The sequence below is a fragment of the Eptesicus fuscus genome, chromosome 14 (assembly GCF_027574615.1).
Source record: "Eptesicus fuscus isolate TK198812 chromosome 14, DD_ASM_mEF_20220401, whole genome shotgun sequence".
Lineage (NCBI taxonomy): Eukaryota > Metazoa > Chordata > Mammalia > Chiroptera > Vespertilionidae > Eptesicus > Eptesicus fuscus.
Genome location: NC_072486.1, coordinates 49,720,972 through 49,740,626, shown reverse-complemented (window position 1 = coordinate 49,740,626; position 19,655 = coordinate 49,720,972). Strand labels below are relative to the sequence as shown.

General features: G+C 36.6%; 1 pseudogene; it reads right to left on the bottom strand.

The window, feature by feature from the left end:
• Positions 1-9,664: 9,664 nt before the first annotated feature.
• On the bottom strand, positions 9,665-9,808 carry LOC114227232 (small nucleolar RNA SNORA48; annotated as a pseudogene).
• Between the last annotated feature and the right edge of the window lie 9,847 nt (positions 9,809-19,655).

Genomic DNA, 19,655 nt, shown 5'->3' with positions numbered 1-19,655 from the left:
GGGGAGAAAGTTTCAGGCTATGGAAATATCCTATTTCTCCTTAAAGTTCTGCTCACGGATTTTATCATTTATCAGTGAATTTTGCCTATAGGAATTATTACTATAGTATTCTACTGGCAATTTTCAATTTCTCCCATTCTTTATTCATTTATTATTTGTAATTCTCTTTTTTATTGTTGACAGTATTGCCCCTCAACGCCCCCCACGCCCTCTCATCCCAGCCCCTGCCCCACCCTAGGCCTTCACCACACTATTTTCTGTGTCCATTGGTTATGCATATATGTATATCAGTATAAGTTCTTTGGTTATTTGTAATTCTTTATTAAGGAGGACTTGTAATTTTTCTCCAAAATTCATTAATTCACTCATTTATATCAGTATAGACTTAAGGATATTTATGTTATTCTTTGGGTTATAATCCAATGCTAACTTCATTCATTCATTCATTCAAAATATTCCAACTTTGGCCAGTAGGGGCATTTTTAATTGGTTCCCAGGTCCTCAATGTCTTTTTTAAGATGCTGCCATCATTTTGTTTTGTTGGGGGCTTCGTTTTCTTACTTTTTTTGTGATTAATAAATGTTCTAGGCTCCTCTTCTATTTTCCCTGACCAACCATAAAATTAGTCATTTCTCCAAGAGCCTTTCCTTTTGTTGTAATTATACTATATCTTATGTTATATGATAGAGGAATAAGATAATTCATTTAAATGAAAATGCTTGTAATATTTCTTGGCACCTAAGTTCATAATAACTATTTATTTCCTCTCCTTTCCATATAGGTCATATATCAAGTACAATTTGTAACGAAAATGAAAGAAGGATGGAAGGAAGGAAGGGAGAAAGGAAATAAGGAAGGAGAAGAAGTCACTTAGATTTGTCAATGTGACTTCCAAAAGGGATTTCCCTTTAGATAAATTCAGAAGAGTAATATTTATTGGCTAGATTTATGGGCAGGGGATTTTAGGAAGAGTGGAACCAGTGAAATATATGCTAAATGTAGGGAAACAATATATTTTACCTTTTGAGGTTTAATTAAATATAGTAGTAATTAAAAAAATAATTAGAAAAACTAGGTCTTGAAAATAAAGATCCAACAAATATTTATGATGAGAGAAAGAGGTTATCAGAATGTTAAGTTTCAATGACTTGGCTTGTAGCCTATTTAGGCTATAGCCACTAAATATAGGAAACTAATGAATAGGCCAAATATAAGCTTTTCATACTGTGGTTTAGGAATAGAGATTAGTATTCCATACTAGGGATCAACAATAATGGTAAGCAGTAGAGAGGATGATTTGACATTATGAAAATTGTCAGCCAAGAGGTATGTTCTCGTGGCTTTCCTCAGTAACATATGTTACCTAGAATCAAATTAGCCTAAGAAGATGTAGGCAACAACAGGCAAATAGCACATGCAAGGAGTTAAGAAAAAAAGCATGTGGGGCATTTAGGGCTGGCGGGTGTAAGAGCAAGGTTCCAGATGTTTGCATCAGGGCAGTTCTTTATAATGATTTGACAGAGAGGAAAGTTTGTGTAGAGGAATTTAAGTGAAAACAAGATGTATACAGATGTACAGGTGATGTATCATAGAATTGCATACTTGAGACCTATATAACTTTATTAACCATTGTCACCCCAATAAATGAATGAACTTGCTTTAAAAAAAAAAAAAAAAGGATGTGCCCACCAGTGGAATTTATATTGTCTCTTCGTTTCTTCTCTAATGTTGACTATGTATACATCTTGTTGCAAAAGAAAAGGTCATCATTAACAGTATAAGTCTTGGATGAAAAGAAAAACTAGTTCATTTTATTGGAGATGATTTAGCAGCAGAGATGCTTTGAAACAGTAAGGAATTCACACATGGATAAAATATGTTGGGGACAAACCCTATTGGAACCCTGTTCAGGTTTTTCAGGCCTTTTATTCTAATTGCTCAGACTCCCACTGTTTTTTGAAAGGTTACTGAAATCGCCCAGATTTTTTGCTATTTTTCAATGGGTTTTTACTTTTACATTCATCTCTGCCACAAACTTATTTGGGGTAAATCAGTTGCGCCTCAATACTTTCGTCCACAGGCTTTCTTGTATTTTGAGCGGGAAGCAGAAACCAATTCTTTTTTAAAACTTTCACAAAATCCCACTCCCTCAAACAAAATGGTAGGTTTTGGGGAAAGATAAATGTATACTACTATGTAAACACCTTAAAATTTAAAAATAATTTTAAAACTCATGTTTAAAATAATTCTCCCTTCTGACTAGTAAGCTGTCATTTCTCTCCTTACTAACTTCCTCATTTTTATTTCATTTCTTCTCTAACCCTAACCTCTCAGGAGAAAAACAAAAGTAAGAGTAAAATGTAATCTCAGGTTTTTACATCAAAACAGTTCAGCTTTTCTAACCTCACAGGCAGATCAGGATTTCTCTTTTCCAAGAAAATACTGAAATTATCACTTGTAAAGGCCTGCCTGATTAACTATTTAGATAAAAATTCACTTCCTGTACCATCCTGGGGGGTGCAGACAAAACAGGACATGGCTCTGTAGTTCTCACATGGAGAACAGCAGATCAGGAATGAGTCAGGGATAAAGTTTGAGGTCAGGAGTCATCTATGAAATAATATTTGAGACACCAATTAAAATGAGTTGAAGACAGATCTTTAAACAATTTTTATAAAGGGAAACTAGGCAAGTGCCAATGTTCACCCACATTTAGAGAGCAGGGGGATGAGTTGAAGCCAGAGAATTATAAAAAGTTATAATAAAAAGCCATTACAATCGTTGTACGGGTTAGATGCAATTATTTTAATTTACAGACAGGGAAAGTGAGATGTAGAAATGAACACATTTGCCTGTGGTCACAGAGCCTGCATGCGGGAGGGAGGGTTCATCTCCAAATGCCTTTGACTTAAAAAGTGTGCCCTTCTTTGGACATAGGGACCTCCCTAATGCATTTGTTCTCCTCTGCAGAGTCAGAATAGAGAATCAATGAGTGATAAAGTAGTTTCATTTTGGGAGATTCCAGAATAAAGGGAATAAAAAACTATAAGATCCTTATATATAAAATACTTTTATAAGCAATTTTTATATAAAACAAATGACTGTGAATCTGTAAGAGAATGAAATAATTGCCCGGTGAAAATAAGGTCTATCCAGTAAAGTTGGATAACTAAATATGTTTTTATGACTTCCTTCAGCAAAATCCATTAATTTGATGTTTGGCATAAATGATGGTGGGAGTGATCCAAGCTTTGACATTGGCATGAGAGACCCAAGGAAATAGAAATGGCACAGGGAGGTGTGCCATTTGATTCTAGGGCAGAAGTGCACGTGAAGCAAGGGGGCACCAAAGGAGACTATTCGGAGGTGTCAGTGACCTCAACACGTTTAAGGAGAGAGAGGCAGGTGGTTGTGGAAGCTACGCAAAGTGTGGGGACATCGATTCAGAGAAGAGAGAGTGACTACAAATATCACGCTCCAAATGTGATTGTCGAATAACTGACTTACCTAATACGCTTCTGGTCATTATGTCACAAAGATATTAAAGACCTGCAATGCATTAGTTTCCAAAGGAGACCACATTCATTCTGAGGTCAAGTAAAAGATTTTGACTATTTATCTTAATACACAGAGACTGAAAAGTTTATAAGAGGGGTGTGCTGAAAGTTCATAGCCCTGTTTTACTTTAAAAATATGTGTGTGTATAAAACATTTTTATTATTATGTTATATGTGAATATTGCATTATAGTATGATATAAAACTGCCATATATAATGCCACTCTGTATGGTAATATATTGTTGAGTCAAGTTTCTAAACTTTTTAAATACACCATCATTTGGGCTTATTTTCAAAACTGAGTTAGATATAATTTGATCAAATTCAATTTGAAAATGTCTGCATTGTTACATTATTGTAGTGGGACATTTGGTGTTGTCATCATTGTTTTGTTTTGCTTTTTCAAGGGGAGCTGAACCTCCTTCTTATGTTTAGAAAATTCTTCACAATGGGTCTTGGAAGTTACAAAGACTACCAGCCTCCCATTCAAGTAATTATAAAAGTTCTATAGGTGGTATGCAAATTATCCTAATTTATTGATGGAGAAAGTGAGGGCATTAGCACGTGACCTCAGTCAGCCAATCGTAAGCATCCGTCTGTGAACCAGTGAAGCAAGGGGACAAGACTAGAAAAGGACCCTTCAGGCATTGTTAGTTCACAGTGAGTTCTCATGTTTCAGAGCCAGTGGAGGTACAAGCTGAGGCATCCTATGCTGAGACATGGTACCAATAGTGTCTTCACTAGACAGTTATGTAGAATGATTTTATTTTTTTTTACTCTGATTCTACGCTGTCTGGGCTTTCACTATTTTTTTTCTGTTTTTCTGAGTTGTATTTAAAAATATATATATATTTTTTTATTGATTTCAGAGATGAGGGGATAAATAGAAACAGCAATGATTAGAATCATTGATCAGCTGCCTCCTGCACGCTCCCTACTGGGGATCGAGCCCGCAACCTGGGCATGTGCCGTGACTGGGAATGGAACCATGACCTCCTGGTTCATAGGTCAACACTCAGCCACTGAGCAACACCAGCCAGGCTCTGAGCTGTATTTTAAAACACCCAGCAGGTCCTATAAATTAGTGCAATTATTCTCAGGAAATTCCTTCTCTGTTCCAATCCTCCAGAGTTCCTTTCTGTGGCTTTCATTGGGAACCTTGGACAAGTGTAGTAGATGAGGCTTAGTGTGGGGCTGTAACATGATTTTTCATTTTTGGAATGAAATTTAACTTGTGGAGAAATTGATGTTCAAAAACTCTTTTTATTATAAGTTCTATTCATAAGTGAGTTGTAATGTTAAAGAGGGGTAAAAAAGATTTTAAATTGCTTCCTGAAGCAGAATATGAGGCAGTAAAAAAAAATACAAATACAACTGCTATGAAGAGAACACAAGACAATAGGAAGAAAAGACTGGTCCAAAAGAAGCTGACATGATTGATATGAAGAAAGATGTAATATAGATTTAAATTGCATATGTGACGAGAAAGGTATTGTGTCAGAAATAAAAAGCAGGTTTGTTTACTCACAAGCCACCATCTCCAGACTCTAACTCATTAACACCTGCTTATACACTCTTCCATGGAGGGCCCCACATGGCAGGGGCGATTTTTCTAGTTGAGTGCAAAGTTATCTTCAATTATAGTAGCTTTTCATGTACTTGAATAGGGAGTAAGATGATAGCTGTTTGGATATTTAAGACAGATTTGGGAGATCTGACCTGATGCAGATAACTTTGCAGGAAATGGAGGCGATTGGGGCATGGACACAGGGAGAAGGGAAGACCAGCAAAGCAAGGAAGATGAGGGTGTTCTCAGAGGGAAATGCTTAGCAATTTAATGAAGTCCTCCATCCATTTTCTCATCAAATAGACATTAAAATTTCTTCCGCTCATCATGATGTGTGGCACATTTATGTAACGGGAATGCTATATAAAGCCAGGAAACTTGCTCTAAGTTACCCAAAAGGTGGAGAGAAAGGTAACCAGTGAGAGGCCAGTTACATCTGGGCCATGTATTATTTTCATATTTACACAGTCTTCTCTTTGAGGATTGGCATAACTACAGGTGCTAAATGAAGAAGATCTTTAAATCTGAGATACTATAGATAAAATATTAAACACTATAGGTGCATAAATCTTCTAAAACAGATCTTCACAATAAAAGAGCTGTCATACAAGGAGTCCCCATCTGCTGCATGCAGTGGGGTTTTTTCATTTGATTAACGGACACATGTGTCCTGATCTAGGAATGGCAACGTGAGGAAGCTGTGATCCTTGTCTTCCTGGAGGTGATGGAAGCAAAAGGAGTTAGTTTCTAGAGGTGTGGTGGTCATAAATTCACTGCATAGTCCTCCAGTGAGAAGTACTACTTTGTTTCTTTGTTCTTCATCGTGATTATGCTGTCTTGTTCAGAGCTCCAGCTAAACACGGTAATAAGGCATTCAAACTGAATCAAGTCTTGGGAAACTTTTAACTGTGCTTAGTGCTGAATACATAGCCAGGAAGCGTAAATGGTACCCAGGAAATAGGAGAGATCTGACCTTTAATCTGTGGTGTTCACAGACTACGGTGAGGCTTGTGATTACCCTTGCTCTTCCTGCTACAAGATGGTGTTGCTGCATCTCATCCTCTGCCAAGTATTGCAGCCCGATCTTCCGGGCAGCACTTCTCATGACCGCAGGACTCACTGTGATCTTTTATGCCATCCTATGGTCAGTTAACTACCCAACTGGAGGTGCCACAGTTGGTCAAAATATCTTCACCATGAACAGGATTGATGTTTTCTTTTGAAAGCACAAAGTTGTTTTATTACATTATCAGTTAGCAAGCGTTACTATAAGTGTGTAATAATTAAGATAGTTGTGCATCAGCATGAGACTAGATAAATAGAACAGCATAACAGAGTAGAAAGTCCAGAAACACTTCCAATATTTCAAGTCTATGTATCATCTATCTATCTATCTATCTATCTATCTATCTATCTATCTATCTATCTATCTATCTATCTTCCTTCCTTCCACTGCAATTCAGTGGGAATGATTGCTCTTGTCATTATGGAAAGAGACTCTTGACCACTATTTCACAACATACAAAAATTAATTTGAAATGCATGAACAAACTAAATGTGAAAACAAAGTCAGTAACATTTATGGAAGAAAACATGGGATAATGATTCGTGACTTTGGGCATGCAAATTTTTATTTAATAGGATACAAAGAGTACTACCTAGGATATTAAAGCTTGATGAAATGTACTTGCTTAAGGTTAAGTAATTTATTTCTTAATTATTATTAAGGCAGCTTTGAGAGAAAGAAGAAACCACAAAGTACTGATGTATAGGATACATAAAGAAGTCCTATAAATTTTGTAGAAGAATAGAGGTGAAGGTTACCTTTATGAAATAACACAAATCTATGGAATATGTGAATCTTGATAACATCTCAAGGATCTCTAGTAGTGGCCCCTTTACATTTCTGGCTATTGACAATTTTTGTTTTCTCCATTCTTTTCTACCGTGAACAGGATTTAAAGAATAACAACAACAAAACTTCTGTGATTTGGGTGGGCACGGCTCCTTTGTCCCTCAGGTTAGCTATCCTCACTTCTTATAATCTCGCTCCTCTCCAGGTTTTCTTGCTTTCTACTGTCTGGATCTATTTCTCTACATCCATCTCCAAAATAGCTCATGGGTAAAGGTGCTTTGTTTTTTAAGTTTGAACCCTGAGAGACAGCCACAGATAGAGAGCTCAAGGAAGAGATGATTCACTTAGTTCTTTTCTCAGTAAAGAATTGAAAGAGGAAAATACTTCATATTCTTTCAAGATGGAACAAAAGACAAATTGATATTGCACCATATCATCCAGTAGCACATGCATTATGTACACGGATAGTCTTACTTTATTGATTAGTCAAAAGATGCATGAGAAGAAAATAGTTCAACCACCACCTGTGTGTGTTTTTTTGTGGGGTTACAAAACTTAGCTGAAATACCACTGGGAAGAGTTGTTGTGGAAATCTATAAGGCAGTGAGAGAGAATAGAATAATGTAAAGCTATTGTGTTTACCTGGTGATCAAAGCCTTCAGCATGTAATAGAAATTCTTCATAGCAGCTAGCAAAAGAGTGTCATACTGGGGACAATAGCATGAGTGTGGAAAGGGATCATTTTCCTATAGAAAGGTAAGGGAAATGTTATGTTATGGGCATTGATATACTAGCTAATGCAAGCCAAGAAGTGATGATACCGAACTGGATCTTTTATAAAATTGAAATTTTATTCCAAAGTATTGTAAATTTTGTTTTGGGGAAGTTATCCAAGATTTATATTACATAATTCAGAGTTGAAGAAAAACATAATGTCAATTATATCTCAATTTAGAAAAAAAAAGAAAGAAAAACATAGTACAATAATACTGTATTTTACTCTTGAGGTCTTTATGTGGGGATTAAGTATTAGGGAGAAGAAAATTACTCTGCAAGTCACAACTGAAAGAGTGTACAAATTTAATCAACTACTTAAACAAATGGAAACATTATATTGACTAATTCTGTACACACATTCCAGTGTTTGCAGTTGCTTGCTCTGATAGTTACCATGTGTTGTTTGTATGCATGTCCGAAGGATGAGAGGCAACCTTGGCTGGCCGACCATAACAATAGCTCCTCATCACTGCATGCCTTCCTCAGGAGAGTTCACACTGCCTTTTACATGCTGCTGTCCTTTTAAAGGCAGGAGACTCAAAACATGTCACCTCTTCTAGTCTTCATGTCTGTCTCCTCTTTCAGTGTTTATGGCTACTGTCTCCTTTCAGGCTTTCATTTCACCCTTACTTGGACCATTTCCAGACTTCTGACTGACCTTTCTCACTCTAGTCTGCCTGTCACCCACTCCATCCTCCACATTGTCACTTCGTGGTCATCTTTAAAATATAAATCTAATCCTGCTATTCTTCTGCCCCGTTGCCTAGAGCATAAACGACTCAGTCTTTTGTATTCCATGCAAGACAAGACCCTCCACATTCATACATCAGAGATTTTCATCTCTAAGCCTTTAGCACAGTGTCTGGCACATAGTGGACTCTCAGTAGATAAATGTGTTTGGGGTAAAATCAATCAAGGTGTGAGTGAGTGCCCCCTCCCTCCAAATGATGAACTGTTCTTCAAAAATAGATTAATTTTACTTGGTTTTGGCAATTGCTTAAAAAATGTTTAACTTAGAATCTCTTACTTAGAGAATCAGAATTTCTTAATTATGAAGAATTTCATAATTATCCTGATTAATTCATTTCATTTTACAAGTTGCTTTGATTATCATCAATAATAGTTACATTAATGACTATAATATATAAGGAGGATAAATTTAGACCATTTTTCATATTTTAAAAATATGTTGTTTTAGAATCAATTTTTGCATTAAATCCACTATTCTGTCATTAGAACATATTCATTGCAGCAGAATTCCAGGGCCAAAGATTATATAACTCTTATTGCTGTAGGATGCATTTTGTAAAGTGATTCTGTAATAACACATCAGTTCAGCCCTGGTTGGTGTCGCTCAGTTGGTTGGGCATCATCCCATGTACAGAAAGGTTGCCAGTTTATTCCCAGTTAAGGCTTGATCCCCAGTAGTGGGCATGCAAGAGGCAGCGGGTTGATATTGCACTCTCACTTCTATGTTTCTCTCTCCCTCTCCTCTCTCTCTAAAACTCAATAAAAATATTTAAAAACAAATAAACAAGAAACATCAGTTCAGAACCAGGTTTTTAATGTTATAACCAAATTACTATATTTACCCATCATAAAGAAAAGTACATTGTTTCACACATAGTACAAATTTAGCTTTGTTAGCTAAAAAAGCATAAAGGCTCAGTTATCAAGAAAGAGAGATTCATTCAATCAACAAACATTTCTTGAACACCTAATATGTATAAGACACCATCTGGACAAATAAATAAATAGAGATGTAAGGACTACAGTTGAATGGAGAAGATGATTATGCAAATAATCAAAATGCATACATTGCTTGGAGTCAAATAAAACTACTTGTTCTTTAAAAGTATTATGGTACCTGTGGGATTATTCTTTTTTTTTTTTTTTTTTTTTTTTTTTTAATGTGCTTCAGGCATGAAACAGCTCTGGCCACCTACACAGGCATCAAGCTAGGATGAACTAAGGACTGTACATCTGCTTTGCCCCTGATTGATATAAGAGCAACACCACCAATTAGATGTCTTCTTGCCCATTCCAGGGGGTGGGATTATTCTTTAGTAGCAATTACGGAACATTTCTTTATCAGAATGTGTTATCTTGTGATTTCCTTTTTAATTAATTTAGTAGACATCACAGGTTCACAAAAAGAGTTTACCACCTTTTCTTACAAGATATTTTAAGCCATGTTTAGTCATCATGACTAAATTTATTATCAAACTTCAGCCCTGAAACCAATAAATTTCTGTGTTTTATTTACATTTTAGTTTCTATTTCCATCTCCAGTGTCAAATGGCCTCATATGGTTTCAAGTATTTTGTACAAAAACACCATTAGATTATTTTGCGGTATCTAATATTAGCAACACAGGAAAAATAATTAAAATAATTTTACCATTCTCTGTCATATTTTAATTCTTTTCTAAATTCAACCCATTAGTTTCAAAAGGACCAATAAAGAGTGAGACATAATGAAACATATTTTAATAGTCTTTTAATTTTTAATAGAATATGTGGGGGTTTTTATTCAATCATTTATTAAAGGAGAATTTATGAGACCAAAGAGGGAAACATACTTTATAAGTATTAAGTTAAAATTGTTCTGTTTTAGGTTTTATTTTTTGTGCTATGTTTTGTTTGATTATCTTCTTCAAGAAGAAATATTAAATAAGTTACACCCAGTAGTATTTATAATTGACACTAATTTATTCTATAATTTTAATATTTTAGAGTAAAATCTTATGTAAATTTTGATATTTCTTGTCATTTTCTCAAGTCAGTATATTACATTTATTCAGATTCTATGCCCATCTTTATATTAGGTAAATTATTGCTACAAGTGGGTTAAAACAAAAACATTTTTTTCAGAGTTTTAAAAAATTATGTCTTATTTTAAAAGTGTTTTTGCATTAGAAAAATAAGAAATTCTCCAAAAAATGTATACTGCAAATTGGATCTTAATCCTCTACCAGTGAAAATACATAAAACGTTATGAGGAATCACAGAAAACAAAGTTAATATAACATTATAAATCTATTACTTTCTTTTACCCAACTGACTAAATATATTTTAAAAAATAATATTTCACTGTCAGCAATGACCTGAAGTTCAGTAGTCTTGCTACTTAACTTGAAAGTACAAATTTAAGCACAGCTTTTCAGGACAGTTTATAATGTCACTTGTCTTTGAACCCAGCAATTTCACTGTTATGGATTAATCCTGAAGAAGTAATGGACATTTACAAAAATGTGTGTGTGTGTGAATGTGTGTGTATATGCACACACATGCTCATTAACATAGATGCCCACATGGGCTGTGGTGTGGACAAAAGGCCAAAGGCAATAAATTGAAGAGTCAATAGCAACAAAGACAGTGATCATAGACAAGTCTTCCAAGAAGTTCAATATGAAAAATAAGAGAGGAGAAATTAGTAGCTAGAAGGTGAGATAGCAGCTGAGGAATATTGTTTATATTGGAGGAGATTTGACCCTGTTTCAGCATTAATGAGAAAGAACGTATAGGCTGAAAATAGAGTAGGGGAGTGGAAAGTGATGGAGGAGGTCCCTGAGAGGCCTGAGGCCAAGCATCTGCAGTCCAGGTGGAGGCACACCTGTGACAGTGGGTGGAGTCACTTAGCCTCAGATGGGCATGTGCTTGAGAGGTAGAGAGGGAGCACTGAGAGACCCAGGGTTGAACCACAGGCAAAAGCCACACACACTCTTCCGGGGAATGCATTTATAATAACAAGTACCTCACACGCAAAATATTTCAGAACTCATTCCATTTGTATTATGGAGATTGACACTATCCTAAGGTTGCCTAACAATAAAGAAAAAGTTTGTTCAATCATACCTGAGCCAAGTATGAGACTAGAGGAGAATTCCTCTATAATCTAGAATAGGAATTGGTCATCCTTTTTTCTTCAAAGGGACAGATATTAAAAATTATAAACTTTGCAAGTTATACAATTGGTGTCACAACCACTTAATTTTGATGTTGCACCTATAGCACAGAATCGGTCATAGGTAATACCTAAACAAATAGAGGTGGTTGTGTTCCAATAAAACTTTATTTAAAAGAACAGGTGTTGGGCTGGATTAAGCCAGTGGCCCATAGTTTGCTGACTCCTGGTCTAAAACAGAAATCAGTGAAGAAATTCATGGTGATAAGCTCAAGCCTTCCCTCTCTCAGGGTATTTTAAGCTCATGCTTGAATTGACCTTATATATTTTATGGGTTGAGGAGGTTGTCTTCTGTTTACAATAGAACGTGGGGAAGAGCCTGTCCAGTGTGGTTAATGAGTCGGATTTTAGGTAAGGCTCTCCCACTACTCTAAGCCAGTTACTCAAACTCTAAGCTTCTGTGAAATGGGGCAATGGCTGCATCTTTACTCTTAGATTATAAAGAGAATAAAATACACATATGTAAATATTGTAAAGTAACTGCATTATTCAAACATAACGAGCTCACTGGCATTTGCCAAAAAATATATAACTAAGTTACTTCAATCCCCATATATAAGACCTTGGCATGTTATATAGTCCCTACCACATAATTGTTGTGGGTATTAAATAAAATATTAATATACGTGATGTGCTTAGCCATAGTGCCTGACATATAGTATGTACTCCACAAATGTCAACTAATACTAACTTTTTACAGATCCATTAAAATTGTCAACTGATTCTAACACATGGCACCTGAAAAGACAAAGCCAAGTTATTCCAAGTACAAGGCTGCTGTTGTCATCCCCAGGCAGAGGAATTACAATAATGAACACTTCCTCTTAGCCTGCCAAGGCGGCTTTGCAAATGGTGTAAGAAATGGCTATTGACAATTGCCATGGAGGCCAATGACTCCAAAGCTGAGTTTTCTGATGAGTATCAAGAGCCTTTTCATTCTTCTGTGGGTTGGAAGCCACGGTCCCAGAATAAAAGGAAGGAATCTGATTCTATGATAACACAAACATAAGAGGCCAGATGGGACGGCCTCGCTACCCCGAGGCAGCTCTAAATTACCCAGCAAATGTACTCATCAGCCTTTGGAGGAACATTTGCCCTTATTTGATCAGTATATGCAGTTTGTTCACCAGACCAGGGAACGTTTGGTTATAATGTGATTCCAGCCCATTAAAGTTCTTCAGGCCACACAGGAGGGCAGGGTAAGCATCCACCAGTTTTCCATGGATGAGGAAGGATTTAATGAGGGAGAAATGTGCAGTGCAGGTGTAATTTGACTCATTTCTCAGAAAGTGTACTAGTAGGGAAACCTCTTTGGTCAGGTGTGATTCATCAGAAGGAAAAGAACTTCCTACAAGAGTCAACCTACATTTTAAGCAGAAGGTGGACTTTTTCTCTCTCTCTTTTTTTTTTAATTAATTCCTTTTAAATGGTGGCTCTTCCACTGAAATCAGTGGGAAGTGACACCGATGCAGCCTTGGGTAGTGTTTTCAAAACATGAACTTTCACCTGGAACACCTGTTATCCACAACAGTGATGATGCGGGCTTTGGCATTTCATGAGCCATTTGTCTGTGTAATTTTACAGCCCTGGCTTCCATGTAATTTGTTTCTGACATAGCACATTTCTTTTCTTTTTTTAATTCTATTTTATTGTTTAAAGTATTACAAATGTCTCCTTTTCCATTGGCCTCCCCCCAGCCTCCCCTACACCCTGGCACATGCCCCCCCCCCCGCCCCCCGCTCCACAGTGTCTTATGTCCATTGGTTATGCTTATATTCATGCTTTCAAGTCCTTCAGTTGATCTCTTACCGCCCCCCCCCCCCCTGCCCAAGCCTCCCCCTGCCTTCCTGCTATAGTTTGGCAGTCTGTTCAATGCTTCTTTGCCTCTGTATCTAATTTTGTTCATCAGTTTAGCAGCAGAATTTACAATAGCTAAGATTTGGAAACAGCCTAAATGTCCATCAGCAGATGAGTGGATTAGAAAACTGTGGTACATCTACACAATGACATAGCACATTTCTAAAGCCTGAATGTAGAGGCCAGGTATGCTGTACATCAGAGGTTGGTCACATATTGGATTCAGCTGTCTAGTGGGTGTAACTTCATTATCAAATTTCTCATGTCCTTTGTTATACTCATAATCATCATCTTGAGCATTCATGACACAGTTTACAAGGTTGTATTTTTATCTTTCACTTATAGAATTTTTTTAAATGATACTGAAAATGGTGACTTAACAAGTTACAGTGGCTGTATACTAACTAACTGAATGAGGATTCAAACTCAGCAAATACCATGTTTGTTTGTTTGTTTTTTAAAATAATATCAGTTTATTTTTTTCATTCAGAATGACAAATTATTCCATACATGAAAACGTTGAAAATATAAGGCTGTTGATATAACAGGTGATATTAAACAAGGAATAAATAAAATACGTTTTGCAAGGGATTTGCTTCAGTGTACATTTCGGTAACAGTTACTTCTAAAGCTAAACATCAAGGTAAAGTCACTTGTGTGTGTGCACCTGCACATACACACAAACTTTTAAAGTAAAATGCCTAAAGAATGCTGTTTTAAACTCCTTTCTAGGTGGTGAGAAAGATCCTACAAATTCCAAAATGCTCTTATATCGATCAAGAAACAGGAGCCATTGAGCCAAATCCTGTGACTAAGCTCCGGGGTCCCCTTTCAGATAAATTATCTGTGGGCAAGAGAAGTAACTCACATAAGATCCTAAACATTGATCTGAGAGTCAATGTTTGATATGAGAGTCTTTATCTTCTTACCTAAGGTCATCCATTCACAACCACAAAAATATAGTGGAGGCACAAGTAATATTAATTGAGAGTCTAAGTAATATTAATCCAAGACTCTTATTTACAGAGTCAGAGGTTTTGTGCTTTCTATTTTTACCTAATTCAGTAATCCATATTGCCTGAATTACTCTTAGGGCAATGGTACTCAATTGAAAAGAGGTTTGTCCCTTGGGAATATTTGGCAATATCTGGAAATACTTCTGTTTGTCACAAGAGCTATTAGCATTTGGTGGGTCAAGGCCATGAAAGCTACTAAATATTCTATAATGCACAGGACACACCCCCCAACCAAGAATCCTCCTGCACAAATGTCCACTGGACACCAGTGGAGATGAGTATAAACGCAAAACCACATTTCCAGAAACGAATATACAGTATACTAGTATTACTAAAATGCCATGTTATTAATTTGCAGTGGTAACTGGACCTGTCAAGAGAATCAGGATAATGATATCTACTGATGAAAATATTTCCTGCCTTAAAAAACTACATGGGAAACCCAATTAGAATCAGAAATTTATTTGCTAATCAAAGCATTAACCCTTTGCACTCGCTTGTTTTTTTCTCGATTCCTTTATTCTGCTTGGGATTTAATTTTTTAAATACCCCAGATTTTACAAAGTACGGCAGTAGAATAAAAAACTGGAGTTTCTTTTCATACAAACTTATTTATTTGGATTTTTTTATATTTCAAATTATTGATACATTCAAAGAGTAATTTGCACTTGACATCCGAGTGCAAAAGGTTAATTCTAAAGGAGACAATTGACCAGCTGGTGACGTTCAGTGGTTGAGCATCACCCTATGAACCAGGAGGTCACGGTTCGATTCCCAGCCAGGGCACATGCCTGGGTTAAGGGATTGATCCCCAGTGTGGGACATGCAGAAGGCAGCCGATCAATGATTTTCATCATTGATGTTTCTATCTCTCTCTCCCCCTCCCATCCTCTCTGAAATCAATAAAAATATATATAAAAAATAATCAAGGAGATAGTTAGATAATACTCATAGAACATTTCCCATGGTTATGTTTGCTTATTCTTACAGAAAACATCCTATTATTTCCTAAAGTTTTTGCTTTTTTGCCAAGAAATATGGGTAGAAAATCACAAAAAATTATGAGCACCTTAGCAGAAAACAAGTAGAGGATGCTAAGGGAATATTTAAGAGGACTCTTAGTCCAGCTTGAAAAATTCATGTAAAGTTTCCTGGACTAAATTATTAAATTATTTCTAGCATGTTTTAAAAGTTAGGTAGATAGTTTTTAACTGAGTAATAGGAGATGGAAGGGCAAGCCAAAGCAGAAAAAAAAAAAGGATAGAAAAAAATAAAAAAAACGAAAATATATGCAGTCATTTGGTTTATCATTTTACCATCTAAAATGCTAAGGGCACCAGGCTATGACCACTTGGGGAAGAATGAGAAGCAAAGGGCACTGGATGTTATTGTCAGCAGCTTAGAATACTCTTATCTGTGATATGACTGTAGCTTTAGATGAGTACATGCAGTTCTATTCCTATGAGATTATTTCAGAGTTACTAATTAAAGATATATTTGAAATTCCTTTATTAGTTGCCCCTTCTTAGATGGCTGATGTAATTTGCTGCATTTCTTTGCTGATTTTTTTTCTGATGAATCATACCTTCAAAAATCTGGATGTCCTAAAAGATAGAGAGGCAAAGCCCTTTACTATTTTTCTCTGAAATTTGAATTAATAGTCTCTGTGTGACATCAGAATAACGACCACTCATTAGACTCAATGTAAATAAAAATAAAAAAAAGAAGAAAAGAAAAAAATATTTAGAATAATCTAACAAAACAGAGACAACCTCATCTTTAATCTCTTTTAATCCCACCAATTAAAGACAGATTGTGGCTTCTGTTCAACTCCTTTGTCCATAAATTTATTATGTTCCCAATATGTGCCAATCACTGTGCTTGCCTCTTTGTAAGAAGAGATGACCATGAGAGCAGCATCACCCTACATACATTATAACTTGGTGTGTTATGAAGGTATCACTTTGCCTGACAGTATTAGCAAAAAGCAGAAAATAGTGATTGATGAACCTTATTTTGTCGTGATGCAGAAATCTAATAAGCTCAGAATGTGGAGTGAAATGAAGATAAGAAAATTGAAGTAATCAATATTTCTGGTTGGTGCTGACTTTCATTACAGTGCTAAAAATAATCATGGAAATAAGAAGGGATAGATGAATACCATCTTGCGCTTGCCCAGCATTAATATAGGTTTAGGCCATTGTGTCCAGGATGGAAACATCATGAAGTTGTAGCCTTAATATATGTGATGATTAAAGGTAGAAAGTCTTAAATAACTTCAAAACTCTTATCCTCAAAGGTTCTCACTGGCCCCACAAGAAAGGGAACAAAAAATGCTAGAGTGTGTGATTTATTCACACATCTCATAAACAATAATATTCTAAGCCTTCTAAAGAATCCTATGAAATGGATGGAAACCTCTCGAGAAACTCCTGTTGTCGTTGCATTTTGAAAGCTGTAGTAAATCACTGTTTGCACTTACTCTAAATAATGAGAACTGCTCTTTTCGTTGTTCTTCAAATATATGATAAAGATTACTATCATGTAAATTACAATACAATACTATATCATTAAAGCAAAAACTGCATCCTGTTGCAACAAAGTTATGTATTAGTTTTTGGAAAGCCAATATGTAATAATTTAAATATAAAGAAGCTGATTAGGAGAAAATCATTCATCGTTGTCATAAAAATGTTTGTTTCTTCATAACTAATACACTTGGGGAAGAACACACAGTACACATAAGTAAAAAATCATATTGCTAACTCTCAAACCCTGTTAATATGCTGGTATAATCACTTCAATCTATTTTTAAAATTTTATAATTATAACTAATTTTATATTATCTTTTACTGATTAACTATATCAAAATTTATATTGTGTATTTTTCATGAGTTCATTTTAGAAGTTGTCTAATGTCCTGTGTATATATTTATAATTATTTATTGACTAGAGGCCTGGTGCATGAAAATTCATGCACTGGGGGGGGCATCCCTCAGCTTGGCCTGCCCCCTCTCACAGTCCAGGAGCCCTCAGTGGCAGGAGGCGACCCAGCGATCAGGGGAAGGCAACGCCCCCATCACACCTCTGCTGCTGCCACTGCCGGCAGTGCAAGCCATGGCTGGCCCTGGTTACCTGAGCCTCAGGCGGCCCTGAGGGGCTGGGAAGCCAACATCTGAGGCTTGCCTGTGCCTCAGGCCAGCCCTGGGTGGCTGGGGGGCTGAGGAGACTGGGGGACTCCAGAGGCAGGCGCACGGCAAGGCTGAGGGGACTGGGCACCGCCATCTTGTGGCTGTGGCACCACCATATTTGAGGGTGTGGCAGTCAATTAGCATATTCCCTCCTTATTGGCTGTGGGCACCACCATCTTTGCAATGGTGTGAGGTTCAATTAGCATATTCCCTCTTTATTAGATAGGATTAGAGGCCTGGTGCACAGATTCGTGCACTGGTGGGGTCCCTCAGCCTGGCCTGCAGGGATCAGCCAAAACTGGCAGTCCTACATCCCCTGAGGGATGTAGTAGTGTGAGAAACGGCAGGTGGCCGGGGAGGAGCCTGAGCCCGGGCCTGGTGCCGCGCCGCTCCCGCTCATCCCTGCCCCCGCTGCCACTGCTCAGTAGACTCACTGCCACTCTGCTGCGTTCTCCGCGTGCCTGTCCTAGGGCGATATCAGCATGCCCATGACCCAGAAGCAGCTGCAGGCTCACATGTAGTCAGTCCCGATGCCATCCCTTCTTGATCCCTGTTCAGATGGGGGAGGGGTGCACAGGGGGAGTGTCTGTGGGAGAGGCTGGTGCTGCTACAGCTGCGCTCGCAGGCCATGAGCTTGGCATCTGGCACCCGTTGGTCAGCTGAGCAGCACTCCTGCTGGGGGAGCACACTGACCACCAGGGAGCAGCTCCTGCATTGAGTGTCTGCCCCCTGGTGGTCAGTGCATGTCATAGCAACCAGTTGATTGTTCATTTGGTCGTTAGGTCACTTAGGCTTTTATATATATAGATAAGATGAACCTTATGTATTTCTTAACACATATCACATGAAATTTATTTACTGTATTACGTTCTCTTTATTATAAGCTAACACAAATTTCCAACAGTTGGTTTTTAAAATAAATCTCAACTAAATTAACATTTCCAAAATTCAAAGTAATACTTTATAATTAGGTAATATTGTGAAAATTTAAAAACATCAAACATACCTTTGAAAGTTTATAGTGATAATTATCTCATAAGGAAGTATGCAGGAGGTCAGGAAATTTTCTTTCTTTTAAATTCATCTTCATTTGAAAATGCTAAAATGTTATGAATGAAGTAAAGATAATCATGTGATAAAAATAAGTGGCTCTAGATATTTTTTAAAGAAGTTAAGACATATTGATGTGTTTTATTGGGAAGCATTAGATTTACCCAGGTGAAAGATCACCACAGTAAGGTGTTAGCACTACATAAGCATAAAATATAAAACATGGGAAGAAAAATTTAGATCTTCTCTGTCTATTTTTACATAAAAATAGAAGTAAATAAGCTTTTCTCATTTTTGATATATGGATAGGCATTGGTGTATGCACTTTAATCATATGTCATATTGTCATATTTTATAAATGGTGCCAATATTTCTTAAAGAGAAGAGAAGATGAGGTGACAACAGACATTTTATTTGTCTGTTAATGCTCTTAAAGTGAAAAGTGACTAGAGAACATTCTTACAAAGAAACCTTATAATGAATGTTACACTACAAATAAGAAAATGGCAAAGTTGATATTTTTACTCCCAATACTGGCGTTTCTTAGCTACATCATGAGGGAAAAATCACTGATCAGATCTGCTAAGAAAAATTGGCCAAAGAGGCAAAAAGTTACCCAGGAAGTAACTTGAAATTGTGGGTAAAGTCACTATTTTTTATAAGCCTGACTATGCATTTGTTATTGATGATAAGCTAGTGATAGTTGTTCATATAGAGACTTTATTTTTTAAAATACACATTTTAGAGGGGATGCAAACTCAATATAACTTTATTGATAGGAAGACATGATCTAAAATATTTGGAGATAAGTATAGGGGA